Source organism: Protopterus annectens, chromosome 2.part0, assembly GCF_019279795.1.
Source record: "Protopterus annectens isolate FY-2018-M chromosome 2.part0, PAN1.0, whole genome shotgun sequence".
NCBI classification, from domain to species: Eukaryota; Metazoa; Chordata; order Ceratodontiformes; family Protopteridae; genus Protopterus; species Protopterus annectens.
Window position 1 is genome coordinate 722,189,307 of NC_056728.1, and position 14,305 is coordinate 722,203,611.

Consider the following 14,305-nt stretch of genomic DNA (forward strand, 5'->3'; position numbering starts at 1 on the left):
GCTAACCAGACTACACATGAGAAACATTCAATGGAACTCAAAGAATTGTTGGATCTAGCACCTTCATCCCCTGGATTTCCAAGTACCAGTACTCATATTTGTGAAACAGGAACTGCAGTGGTGGAGAGATCAACTGTCTCTGAATCCAGGAGTTCCCTTTCTCTCTTGAGACCCCAGTCCAATCTGTTAAGAATGACTCCTCATATTTTGCTTGGGGAGCAGTATCCTTGGCAGTTCAAAGGTAAGGTTGGTGGGGTCCTCAGGAAACGCCAAAGCACATAACCATAAAAGAGTTGTTAGCAGGGATTTATGCCTTAAAAGTTCTTCACCACTTATGGACTCCAGGTCTTCTTCTACTGGTCACAGACAACACTACCATAATTGTTATTGTTGTTGTGTCTTTCGGCTTTTCCCAGTTAGGGGTCGCCACAGCGGAACTCCGGTCCGCTAATGATTGGCAGTAGATTTTTACGTGCTGAGTTGCCGGCCCTGATGCACAACCTTTAACAAAGGTACACCCATTCACGCATGTCTCCACACAGAAGACGCTCTAGCTGAGAATCGAACAGGACAACGTCTTACTGTGAGGCGACAACGCTACCACAGCACCACCACTGCAGCATGATGTGGTACCTAAATAAGCAAAGGGGTACAAATACATACTCTCTTTGCCAGTTGCCTGTGATGGTCTGGGAGCTGGATCTACAACATTCCCTGCCTCTGACTTTTCAGGCCTCATACATTCCCTTAGAGCAAACATAGTGGGAGACAGACTAAGCAGATCCTAGTCAGACCCTCACTAGTGGAAGATCCATGTATAGGTCTTCCAGGACTTGCTCCAATTGTGAGGAATACCTCAAGTAGATCTGCTCACCTCCTTTCAAAACGGAGAACTAAAACAATTCTGTTCAAGACATCCTTGCAGAAAACAGGTGCTCACATTCCCAAGGGTCAAGAATGTATGCATTTCCACCCTTTCTGATGATTCCCAAGGTACATCCAAAGATTCAAAAAGAATTACCTAAGATCATTGTGGTAACCCCCTTTTGGCCCTCCCTTTTAATGGAACTGCCCAAGGGCTATTATCACAATTACCATAAGACCAGTGATCCACTGTGGCAACCCATAACTGGGAAAATCCAAAAGACAAGACCACAAGCTTCCTTACAGATTGGATCTGCTCACACAGCATCATGGGCAAATGGTACACCACATCTTAGAAGAATTACAGCTGACAGCCTGCATGACTATATTTTGATACCTTGTAGGCACTTGGGGGATATCACAGGTATATAAGGAGGAGAGGAAATCTCTGACTAGAAAATCTTATGTTTACAAGTGGTGTCTATCCAATAGCAGAGGTCCCAAAAAGATTTTGACCCATCTAGTTTTGAAATATTTGTGTGAACTACTAAGAGATGGTTTGTCGTATGCATCTATCGAAGTGCATCTTGTGGCCATCTCAGCTTGCCTGCCCATGGATCTCCCTCTTTCATCTTTTTTTGTGATAAAATAGTTTATGAAAGGAGTGCTACATGTGAGACATTCTCAAAAGCAAATTTCTCCTCCTCATCCTCCTGAGATCTCATCTTTGTTCTTGAAAAATTGACCTTGCCTCTTTTTGAACCTGCCTTTGTGGTTTTTTACTTAGAAGACTATTTTACTTGTTGCTGTGCAAGGTGAGTCACTGAGCTGCAAGCTGTCATGGTGGGCCAACCCTTTCTGATTTTTCAGAAGGATGGGGTTGTATTATGCACTAATCTGTCATTCATGCTTAAAGTTGTTTCTGAATTTACCTTGAATCAAGCCATCAGTCTCCCAGGGTTCTATCCTAATTAAAAAAAAAAAATGGAAAAACGATTCTACATAACATGGATGCACACAGGCAGCTCAGGAAGGTCCTTGACAAAGCCCTTTAAGAATGCTGAACAACTGTTTGTCTCTTATACAGGTGCTAAGAAAAGTCAACCTATCTCTAAGCAAACTATTTCATGAAAGCTGTCATTTGCTATTGTTTTCTGTTAGTACCACTATGGTAAATCTCTTCCATGCAAAGGTAAGGCTTACTTGACTAGGGCCTTATCCTCTTCGATATGATATTGGAAAGGGGTGGACTCTAGAAGCATTGTAGAGGGACCAACCAGGTCTTCTGTTCATACCTTCACAAACAACTATGAATGTGATTCCTTTTCAAGGTCCAGAGCAGGCTTTGCTAGGACCATTCTCCAGAGCTCCTGGAACCTTATCCTTCCACCTCCCAGGTAGGATAAGCATTGGGGATCTACCCAAAATGCCACTGTGGCAGTGGGAATGATAAAATAGACCAGGTGCATAAGTCCTTCTCACCAGAAATAGTAGATGTTTTAAATTCCTCACTGCCTCAGTGACAGCACCCACCTGCCATTCTCCAGATTATGGACAGTTGAGGTGGGTTTCAACCTCTTTGATTCAATTCTTGCTGGATATGGGTTTTATATGGTATTGTGAATGGCTGGAATTTACTCTTGCATCATGGTACTAGCTTCAGGTACTTTAATCTCCTTTTTTGTGGAGGCAAAAAAGCCTGAACACCCACATCCTATGACAGCAGAAGGCTTGCCTCTCAAGATATGCTCAACAAATCAGTTGTTATCAGAAGTGGGGGTCTCTGAGCTTTTGATTGCTGGCTAGTACTAGTTTACCTTGGCAGATAGCCCAAAATCCCACTGAGGCAGTGATCAATTTGAACATGTACTGTTACAGGTAAGTAGGACGTAACGCAACTGTACCTTCATGTAATCATCTGTTTTCAGTCTTACAACTCCTTCATGATAGGTCTAAGCCTTTGGCTGCTCATTCTAGAAACAGGATCATACTGTTGCAGGAGAAAAGGATGTGCTACGGATGACCTCTGCACTCTCCAGCACATCCACTATCCATTAATTTTTTTGGCTGGTGAGTGTTAACTTTTCTTTCTGCACCACAGAGGGGCACAATAAAATGCTTTTGGATTCCTGTAATAGATGTCAGAATAGCCAAGAGTCTGAATCAACCTCCTGTTTAAGCATCTCCTGGAATGTAAACAATTAAAAGTATTTTGAGAAGAGGTTATAAAAACCTGTACACTTATTTCAAATTTTAGTCTGTTTCTGTTGCTCTCTATTCTGATCCTAGGGGTGTCTTTGCCTAATGAGGAGGCTTTTTTCCTCAAGTGCACCCTGCTCTAACACCTTGCTTTTCTTTATGTTATTTCTGTTAAACTGTTCACATATCTTAAGGAAGTCAGCCCAGCACCCTGTTAGAAGTATGAGACTTAAAAGTGAGATTCTTGAAACTCTGAATAATGTTGTGTGATCCCACAAGTAAATCACCAAAGTGCGAAACTTGCAATTACACTGTGACGCTCCTGCACTGGCCCAGTAATCGAGGAGCCTCAATCTTCACCACTGGCAACAGTGGGGAATATACACACTGGGAGGATGACAAGTACACACACAGTAAAGTACAGTTTCCCTTAAGAGCACACAGAGATCACAGTCAGTCTGGGCCTGGTCTGTCCCTCATTCTCCAGATCCCCAATAAGACTCCCACTGGCACAGCTATAGAGTTGAGATCTCAACTGAGTAGCAAAACCAAGATATTCTGCATTCCTGGAATTACAACCAGATCTTAATAGGCCACAACCAACCACCCAGAGTTGCATCCAGATCTGGTCTATCTAATGTAAATCATTCATAAACAATGTGAATAAAGGGGCATTAAAGACCCTGAACCAGTCAGAAGGTCTGTTCTAAATCAGTTAGTATTGTTCCAAGAAACAACAACTAAGGCATGGTTGTCTATGTCATAATTCCTATGAAGCAAGCTCCTATAAATAATAATTTGCTTATATTAGTATAAATTATATCAGAAAGAGACAGTATGGAAACAATAGTGATGTGTCCCTTCTTAAAGTCATGTTATAAAAAAATACTCCAGCCTCACTGATATAATCCAGTATTTGCCTTTACATCTATTGATTCTTTAGACTGACAAGGACAGGTAAGCCAAAGACTGTTATTAATTCATAAGGGGATTTGAGAATGACAGTTTAATAACCAGAAGCATAATAAATCCATCCATAATGTATGAACATCAAAGGAAAGCTGTAAAGTGAAAATATATGTTAAAAACTTGGCAGTATATCTGGAATCATCTTGTGAAAAGCAGAGTGTAGCTGATTAACTGACATCACAGCCCCTCTCAAATAATGTCAAAATATCTTTTTATATCTGTCATAGAAATCTAGCAGAAAAGAAAAATAAATCTTAGCCTTACATCAAACTTTGTGATTAACAGCTCACTTGACATGTTCATAGAATTAAGGAGGAATGTCTGGGGAGGGTGCAGGAAGAAATCACAAATTACATTATCCAGCTCACTTGCGTTTGACAATGTGTTAATCTATATGGGAAAGTAGGATTTACTGATGCATTGGCTTTACCCAATATGTTTTGATTCTTTTCAAAGTTACTTAGATTTAAGTTATGAATCACAAGGATGTTTGTTGTCACCGCTGCCTAAATTTTTGAACTTTGATGAGTTTGATTTCAGTTCTGTAAGCACATTGTTGACGCCTGAAAGCTAATTCTAATTCAAGCATGCCTAATATTTTTTTCTCCTCCAGCATCATTCCATATCTTTCAATTTATACTTTATTTAACATGCTGAATTCAGAAGCAGCTAACAGACCATACCCTTCTGGCAGATGCAGGAATTTAATTGACAGGGATGTATCAGCAAAATGGTCAAGGAACTGATCCATATCAAAACAGAAATAACCTGAGACCACTCATTAAGAGTAAAGACTTCCACATTTTTTCTATCTTATAGGTGATTAAATACAATCACTGGAATGACCTTCATAAAGGAACACAAAGAAGTCAGTAGATCGTGATTTCTAAGTTCATTAAGGTAGTCAATGATGTCTTATAATCTCTATGGGTATTTATCCAAGATGTGGTCAAGGAATCAATAATTCCCATATTTTGTGATATGGGCTACTGATTGAAATGATCACTTGCATGAGATCAGAATTACTGAAGGATTTTTAAATGAGGCTTGGAATCATAAGTCCATTATCTGCAGTCACTTGAAAAAATGAAGTTAGAATTTGGAAAACAAGACCTTGTGTCTTCCAATAAACAGAAAATTAGTTACAGTTGTAAGGAGGAAAAATATACATCATTCTATGGCTTCCTGGAAACACCTAGATATTTGGGGTTATAGTACATGCATTATACTGCATAAACCTGAAGGCAGAAAGAGATTGTGACACTGTTTTGTCTGCCTTTGTGTTGAAGTCATCCTGAAGTAGTTGTGCCCTACCTTACATCTCTTCCTTCCAGGAATCCCAGAATTCTTAATTTTGTCAACTGGCTTACCATGAATAACCCATTGTTATAACTGGTTTCACATATTAACCATTCTCCATGGCAAAAATGTAATTTCTTCTAGTAAGAGTAACCTATTGTGCTTTGATCTTCTAGTCATATATTTTCCTTTCTCCCCTAACTTTCATTTCCAGTGCATTCCTATCATTTACTCATCTTATAACATATATCATGTTTCCCTTTCTTTCTCATTTTAACTTAAAGCACTAAGCTTCTATAGCATCATCTCATACCCTCCATTTATTTCGCCATTCTAGATGCCTCTCTCTACACCCTTCATCATCGTGACATCCTCTTCTTAATAAGGTCTCCATAACTGAACATAATACTTCAGCTTTGCTCTGACTAATGCCTAATAAACAGACATTACTGCCTTCTGGATTCTGCTTCACAGATATATGCAGCAGTATTTGTTCTTCTTTTGCTACCACAATTTTACGCACAGCCTGATGGTTTAATTTTTCCATAATAATAACCCTATGGGCTTTTTTGTTTTCTGAATGTTTAAGTCTTGCTTCCCCCATTTCATATTTTGCCCTTGGTTGTCATCTATCGGATGAAGAATAATACTCTAAGATGGACTGGAGTGAAGTTGCTACCACTGTCTTCCCCTTCAGGTTTATTTGTGCATCTTATGCCATCACCCCACCTTGTCAAATACAGAGATAGAGAGAGAAAGAGATTAATCTGGTTTTCAGTGAACATCATGGTATCAAACACAGATAAATAGGTATTGTAGATCAGAGTGTGTGATATACCTTTAAGAAGCTTTCCACTGAGCAGGCATGTGCATATAAGTATTGAGCACATGCAAGTAAGAGTGCCATTTTGTAGTGAGCAGCCGAGGTGTAAGCATGCATATGTGTAGTAGTCAGTCAGTTAGTTCATTTAAGTTTAATGTTCTTGCTATCCATCCTGATGTGTCTGTATGTAATAAAGTACTTAAATGACCACTCAAGCCTCATCGCCTTATTCAGATATACAAGAAGAGTGACAGGTATGACCCAGAGCTGATTCCTGTAGGAAACCCCCTTGTCATTTTCTTACCTTTTGAGGGCTGTCCCCTGTCCCCCACTGGTTCCTGTTGTCCAGCCACTTTTCTACCTGTCCAGATGGTTCTATACCAATTCCTAACCATCTTACTTCTATCTGCTTTTCTTGTGACTCAGCGGAAAGATGGGATCAGGATAGTATGACAGGCTCTACAAGTTGTGAACCCATGATGAAACTCTGTTAATAGACTGCTTTCCTGCATGCATAGGCCTTAAATTCAGGATCATGACTGTTTCTATTTTGTTGCCCACTGCATCAGTAACGGGAATGAAAATGTAGCAAAGGGATGACATCTTAATTGAGTCAAATAATGCTTGCAACTTAGTCTTCTGGTAGACCATTAGAGGGTTATTACATTCAGAATGCTGTATTTGAAAACATTTGTAAATATCTATTATTGTTTAGACTTACTGTGAACTTACATCTTGCATAGCCTATTAGTCTATTATGGTCATAACATTGTTGTAGGATCTATGGCTAAACTTTGTTGCCTTTTGTCAGCACTCATTCTAGTGAAAAAAACAGTCAACATCATACATGGCCAGCTGCCCTTACCTTTCCCTAACCCCCTTACTTGCAAGGCAGTTCCAGCCCTCGAAGTGTAATACCAGGAACAGTAAAGGTAAGAAAAGCAATAGGAGTGGAAACCAGCAGATGGTCAGTAAAAGATAGGCAATGTAGGGCATTTTTTTAATGCAAGGAGGCAATAGCTTTGTACCCCCACAACACACACCTGCACCCCTGAATACACTAACTTCAAAATCACATAACACTGGGTAAGAAGAAATATATTTTCCTCCATTATTATGTTTTCTCTCTATATTCAGTTGCTAAGTTTTTTTAAATTAGGAAAAAAGTAATTCCAGTTTTGTCAAAACACTGTTCTACAAATTTCAGGATTTCACTGTAGTAAGGTCATGACTGCAAGTGTTCTATTGAAATCCATTTCACCTACATATCGGATACATAATTAAGAAGACAAAATAACAGCAGCATTTACCTTGAGAGTGAAATTTTACCCACGTGGAAAAAATTCACATGTATGATACAAAAGTTGCTAGTATGTACAAAATGTGACAGAAATAAATAGTAAGGTGCAGCAACAAAAAAGTAATAAATCTCCACTAAATAAAAAACATAGTGCGGCCCAAGTACACTAGGTATGTAGCAAATAAATAAGTGAAAAAAGGAAATAATAGTAGGTGATACCCCCCACCATGTTACACCTTCACTTCTGGTTGCATTACTGCAATAATATACAAGAAGAAAGCCACTAAATAATAAACAAGAGCAGTTTGTGGTAATGGCTGCAGGACTGCACCCCACCATGCCCCCACGGCCAGTAAAAAAAAAAGAAAGAATAGTAAAAGGAACAAAGAACTACATGTTACGTGTACATTTTTCTATAAAATTTAATTTACTGTTACCACAATCATGATCAGAACACTGTACATGCCACTGAGATGACCTGAAAAAAAATCTTAAATTACTTTGTTTGCTGGGCTGTTTTCCTTATAAAGTTTGTGGTTTTGCTGGCAAATTCACGAGGATTACAGTCACAAAATAATGAAGGAAGACATTTGCCTTCAGAAGAGCATGCTGATGCAAAGCCTATTTTATTATGTTTATAACTATATGAAGACAATAACTGTAACAGATTTTGGTCGTTTGACCACCATTACTTTTTTTCAGATGGGGGGGGGGGTTGAGTATATTGCACACTTTATTCTGACAGCAGTGAGCTGTGAAGATAAATTCTTCAGGAATTATCTGTGGATTAAAATTATTGCCACTGTCATCATTGTTCAAGTTAAGCAGTCATTATTTGGGTTTGCATTAAGAGAGTCAGTTTGCGTGGTCAGCTGGAATACTTTACTGACACTTTCTGTGGCTGTTTTTAATACTGACATATGTGAGGGATGTACAGTCAATGAAGTGGCTGTAATTGATCATTATGAGGATTGTTTGAGATGAAAATAGCTTTGTGTGTGTGTGTGTGTGTGTGTGTGTGTGTGTGTGTGTGTGTGTGTGTGTGTGTGTGTGTGTGTAGTAGAGAGGTTGCAATATTTATAAAAATCACAAGTTAGTCGTATCTTTTTCACTTTCTGTTGCAGTCAGATATCAAGAATTCTGATCAGTAAGTGCCTGTCAGTGGTAATAAGTGCAGGACTTGTATGACTGAGAATGATCATTGGCAGTGTTATATTGAGTAGTGTTGCCATCTAACAGTGCTTGGTTCTCATGTTAAATTTTTGGCTGTGATTTCTTCTGAACTGACACTAAATATACTCCCTGTCTTTGTGTGAGTTTTATCCATGTGATTTGGTTTCTATTCTCAGACCATTGGATGTATGAGATATCTATGCCTCTGGCCATTTGTACTTTAGCTTTCATCCCAATTTAATCCTGGCGGGTGGTGTCAGATAAGGTAACTATCACATTTTAGAGAGGCAAGAAGGTAGGTGTTATTCCCCAGACATGATTTTTATAGCCTTAACTTTCTCTTCTCAGTTTATTGGGGAAAGAGTATTTTGTTAGCTTTGAACTTGATGTTTAACCACAGCTTATTTTTCCTAGAAAGAAAAAAAATAATACCAAATTTCTTTCCTTACTTATGATGAATTCCAGTGCTCTTCCTCATTTGTCAGATCTAATGATACCTTCTGCCCTCCCCAGACTTACTCCAATGAGGGTCAAGGCTGGCAAGGAGATCAGGACATCCCAGTTCCCAATCATGTTGCATAGTGGAAGGATTTTTTTTTTAATTTTATGAACTACCATTGTCTCCCCACTAATGTTCACCTTGGTATGTCCAAGGGTTTCCCTCCTTTGTGGACCATGTCTCCCTGCAGAGAGTGGCTAGGAAAATGCCACCCCCCGCCCAGGATGAGCATGCATATCCTTCCCTGCCAACACTTCAGACATTTGAGCTTCTAATCAAACCTAGGTTCCCTGGGCCAAAGTTAGAGCTTTATCCATCTTTACCATGATGCTGGGTTTTACTTTTTTTGCCCAGGCCATCATTAAATTAAAAAGTAATAAAAGAAAAAGCTCTATGATGCAGCTCAGAGAATCTAGAAGCATACGAATTCTGGGGGTCCAATTCAGTTACACTTCCAGCCTTATTACAGTAAGAGTCTTGACCAGTTAGGCTTCGTTAAAAGCATGGGGGGTTAAAAAGTAAGATTAAGCACGAATAAGCAAGAAAGAAATAACTTGTCTAGATGATGTGGGGCCAGGATGAGAGGAACATATGGGAAAGGCACTTGGGAAATGCAGGGGGTGACTTCTGTGCATCAGAGGGTCAATGAGCTCCTTTGTCTTGGGTTCCATTTCACATAAGGCTGCCTTGTTGACTGCTAGTCAGACATCTAATGTGTATATACTTAGTAAAGTGACAATAATGAGTAGATACCCACTGAAGCAGTCTGTGTGAATGACCACAATTGTTTGGTTACAGGTAATGGTCATTCACATGTTGTAATAGAGGCCACCTCATTTCAGTTAAAAACACTTATTCAGTTGCTTTCTGCACCTCCACCCTTTCTTTGAAGTCTCCACATGCCATTGATAATAAGTTCAGACAGAAATATGTGTCATGTCCACAACCTCAAAAAATGTAGTCAGTCGTTCTTCCTTAAAACAGTGCGACTCGTTAACCTGTGTAGCAGAATAATTCCAATGAAACAATAAAAGGAATTAAGAAGGTAAAACTAATTCACCACTATGTGTACCCATACATATAGTGATTTGTAAGCCTAAAACAAGTAGACAATCAGGAAATGAAGTGTGAGCCTTGAGCGGCAGGTTTACATTGAGTCTATAGGGCTTCCATTGAGTGAGGACTGTCGAGTTAGCCTGCTGCAAGGGTGAGATAGCAAGGTCTGTGAGAATAAAATGTAGCCAGTTACTGCTGCAATAGTTTGAAAGGAAGACATTTTTAAATAGCTTTAACCAGATATACCATCTAGGAACAAGTTGTCTATTTTCAGGTGTGACTCAGGATCACTGTTTGTTTAAGTGACTTGCTCCGATTCGCAAACTAGACAAGTGGAACTCACTAAGGAATTAAACCAAGGACTACTGGATGCGACTCATTAGCAGCTCATGGCTGTATGCGACTCATTAGCAGCTCATGGCTGTAACCATCTAGACTTTGATAGAGTGTGTCAGACTAAGAGATTAAGTGAAAAATTACCATTACAAATACTACTTCACTGGCAATAGTGGAGCCATTATTTTAGTCTAATAAGATAGCTGGCCAGATTCCAAAAGAGTTGCTGTCAGTCTAAGTGACTTATTTTTTGGTGTAAGGCCTATCTTTAAACAGGCTTACACAGCTGACCAGATTCCAAAGGACCTGCTGTCAATGTTAAGTGGTAGATTACACTGAGACCAAGTATTTTGGAATCAGGCCCAGCCTACACACAAAAGGTGATTATTTTTCAGTACATTAAGCAGTAATAAAACATTAGACAGCCAGAGAATCCTCCATAGATACAAGTCTCATCAGAAGTAACATGCTGGATAAATTTATTAATGGCAGAGGCTCCCTTTCAACATGACAATAGCCTGGGGTCACTTAAAAGTTCACAGAGCTGTCCAGTGTGCCAGACTTATTTATAATTTCATAAGTGCATGAATGAGTAATGGCGATTTATCAGATAAAATGAATCATGATAAATGTACACTTGCTAACAAGTAGGAGGAGTTAGGTACTTTTGAGTGACACCCATCAAATCTGAGGCTGCAGCATAGCTAGGAACAAGAAGGGATTTTAACTAAAAAGTATTAAATTAACAGGTACATGTTGGAAAGTGGAAAGAAAAGCTACTGTAGAGACCAGTTAGGTGCACTCCAGGAATTGATGGCCTGGTATAGTTAGTACAAGAAATCAGTTGATACGCTTTAGTTTTATTTTAACAGGAAATAAATGTCAGGGCAGTAATTTATAACTTTCATATTCTAAGGATAAAGCCATGACCTCAAACATCTACCATACACAGATAGGCTAAAAGCCCTATGGGATTGCTGAATATCCACCAGTCAAACTCCACTTGAGTAGCCCACACGTGCAGCCTCAACCTAGTCTTTGACATCAACAGGACTTGTTGGCGGGTCAGATTTGTGTCCTGGAAACTCCCCCATCTGTGGAATAGACTCCCTCTCCACATCAAGCAGAGTACCTCTTTACCACTTTTAAGCACAACCTGGACACTTGGATGGGAAACTGAAAATACACCTCAGGGATTCCACCCGTGTCCCTGCTGGACAGAGGTATCGGGTGCTGACTTGTCTATACATGGGCTAAAATCTTGGCTAGGCTTATAAGGGCCTCAGTGCCAATAGCCTAGTAACTTCCTATGATCCTATGAGCTTATGAATAGTGATGTCTTTTACATGCCTGTCCCTAGTTGTTTCATTTTCAAACATTAACACAAGTCTTGTAAGTCACGTAATTGTAGGCATTTACTAGTTGTCAGGAGAATAATCCAAGTCTTTCAGTATATCAGAAACAAAGCTTTATTCTGGAGTTTAACAATAGCCAGGAAAATTACTACAAAGAAGTGGAAAAATGAAGCTGTGCCTTCATTTACATAATTTATAACTACTGCTGCAATTGTTTCATAAAGAAACGTCTACTTTTAAAATGAAAACAAAACAGGCACAAAATATAATTACTGCATAAAATTTAACTGTTTAATAGATACATATTAACATATGTCCTGTGATTACTTTATGGGTGCTTAATGAATTTTAGTAATGAATATAGCAAGAACTAATATAGGCACTTCTGCAAATAGTTGTTTGTTTTATTATGTTAATACATTTATTTTTCTATATAAACTTTCAATAAAAATATCAAAAAGAAGAAAAACTTTCCGTAGTACATTAAATTACCTTCACTACAGGCTTGCAGAATAACCTAATTACATTTTCAAGCAATGCATTTCTGAAAACAGCAGAAAGAAACAATCTAGCATAGATATTTAGATACCTGTAATCAATAAGAAAGCCGTTACAGTGCTAACAAGTAAGTAACAGGGCAGACATCATGATAATTAAGGCAAAATTCAAAGCTGTATTGTCAGGCTAGAAAAAACAGACAGAAATGTGACTGCAAAACAAAGAAGGCAGTTTACCTTAATTAATTGGACAGATAGTGTGCAATGGGAAGGCAAAAATCTTAGTTCTTTAAAACAGCATAATTTTAATGTTGTAGGAGTATGACCACTGTAAATCACATTGTCCGAGCTACAAGCTGCATTTAACACTTTAAACCAAAGAAGAGAAGAATGACATGACTTGGCACATTACGATCCAGGATGGCATGGCATGGCACATTATGATCCAGGATGGCATGGCATGGCACATTATGATCCAGGATGGCATGGCATGGCAGATTACGATCCAGGATGGCATGGCATGGCACATTATGATCCAGGATGGCATGACTTGGCAGATTATGATCCAGGATGGCCTGGCATGGCACATTATGATCCAGGATGGCATGGCATGGCACATTATGATCCAGGATGGCCTGGCATGGCACATTATGATCCAGGATGGCATGGCATGGCACATTATGATCCAGGATGGCATGACTTGGTAGATTATGATCCAGGAGGGCCTGGCATGGCACATTGTGATCCAGAGGTCTCATAACACACACTGGAATGGAAATGCTATAGTGTTTTAACGTGGGGAGTGGGGGTCAGGAAGAAAAGAATACCACAGAATATTTTTATGAATTTTTGTTGTGTCAGAAGTAACAGTACTGACAACACCAGCACAAAATTAATTCAGGTGAACCTCAGCAGCTGTTAACTATGTACAAGAAATAAATGGACTTCCATGATTCAGTTTGATTTCAGCAGTTAATAAAAATCAGGGTAGCATTTTAAACTTTCAGAACATGTGAGCCAAAGCAATGTGTGGCACCTTCTGTTACAGACATATATAAATAACTGAATTAATTTTCTGGCACTTGATAAATGTGTAAAAGGTAAATATATTTAATTTTTAGATAGTGAATAGATAAAGTCAGGATAATAATTTTATATTTTCTAGAACATGAAAGATAAAGCTTTTGGTATTATGGTACAATTCTGCAGTTAGGAGCCTGAATGCTAATTCATTTCAATTCAGTTAAAGTGAGTGATGTTAATGCTGTCTTTGCAGTACATGTCATTTTGTCACAAAATTCATCAGAGATGACCCAGATTCAGTTAGTGGCAGCTGGTGGGGAAGCTAACCATGGGGGGGTGAGAGATGACAACTGAAGGGGGCTTTCTGATGTTGAGGTGAAGGTGATGGCAGAGTCCCACCACAAGAGAAACATTTGGGGAAAGGCTTGCAGTTGAAGCGCTCACACTAGAGACAATGGAGGTGTACTGCATGCATTCTGATATGCAGAAGTAAGTACCCAATTCCAAACTACTATCTGACCAGGCACTGCTTCATGCTTTCCAGCCAACAGGAGACTGTTACAAGCATTCATAAAAAAAACCCTGCTGGATGATGGCCATAATCTCCAGCTTTTATCTTCCACTTCTGGCATCCCAGGATGCAAGGGTGGAGAAGCAAGGGAATGGATAGGAAAATAGCTGTTGGGAGATATTATCACTAGATTTTTGGAGACCTATAATCAAGTTAAAGGAAGAACAGAGCTGAGAAGGTAATCAGAGAACATGAATTTCTATGTTAAACAAGGTAAAAGTCAAAATCCTGTCACCAACATGTTAGAAAAGCAGCCAGAAATGCATCTGAAAAGCAATAAAGTTAGATTTCATGTTTAGAAAGAGGTGTATAATGAAGATGTATTTAGAAAGTCTTTTTTT

The 14,305-nt window shown here is 39.0% G+C and overlaps 1 protein-coding gene across 3 annotated transcripts in view; it reads left to right on the top strand.

Moving 5' to 3' along the window:
* Positions 1–14,305, top strand: part of SVEP1 (sushi, von Willebrand factor type A, EGF and pentraxin domain containing 1) — a 2,252,988-nt gene that overhangs the window by 2,166,010 nt on the left and 72,673 nt on the right. The window lies entirely within an intron of this gene.